The sequence below is a fragment of the Penaeus monodon genome, chromosome 34, assembly GCF_015228065.2.
Source record: "Penaeus monodon isolate SGIC_2016 chromosome 34, NSTDA_Pmon_1, whole genome shotgun sequence".
NCBI classification, from domain to species: Eukaryota; Metazoa; Arthropoda; class Malacostraca; order Decapoda; family Penaeidae; genus Penaeus; species Penaeus monodon.
The window spans coordinates 22,369,920-22,370,376 of record NC_051419.1 but is presented as its reverse complement, the minus strand read 5'-3'; the positions used below and the strand labels follow the sequence as shown (position 1 = coordinate 22,370,376).

General features: G+C 36.8%; 1 protein-coding gene across 2 annotated transcripts in view; it reads left to right on the top strand.

The window, feature by feature from the left end:
• The window catches only part of LOC119594647 (cytochrome c oxidase assembly protein COX18, mitochondrial-like), an 11,308-nt gene that overhangs the window by 8,451 nt on the left and 2,400 nt on the right, over positions 1 to 457 (top strand). The gene's annotated exons all lie outside the window — the stretch shown is intronic.

Genomic DNA, 457 nt, shown 5'->3' with positions numbered 1-457 from the left:
TACTTTACTACCTCTGCTTAACTGGTTAGCTTATATGTGCCTTCAGACTCAGACTTATCAGAGGTGAGAAATCAGCAGGTCGTCAGTGGGAACAACCACAGGGCCACTTATTTCACCCCAGCCACTACATTAACTATTTAGCCATTCTCATTTTTCAGAAATATAATTTAGAAATCACTATATGTCTGAGTTGTATTTTTGCTTTTGCTACATGATGAAGCATGAATTGAGACAACCCTAGCTTTTACGTTTGTTTCATGTTTGATGAGCTGTTAAGAATATAGTTATCCAAAAGAGGTTCCTGGTGGAAAAGATTGAGAACTCAGGGTTTAGGGAGCTTTATGTACACTTACTGTCAGACAACTGAAATTCAATTCTTATGAGAATGCACATGCTCATTATATATAGCTTTTACAGTATTGAATTATGTTATTTTGCAGCAGCATTAGGGGCTTTC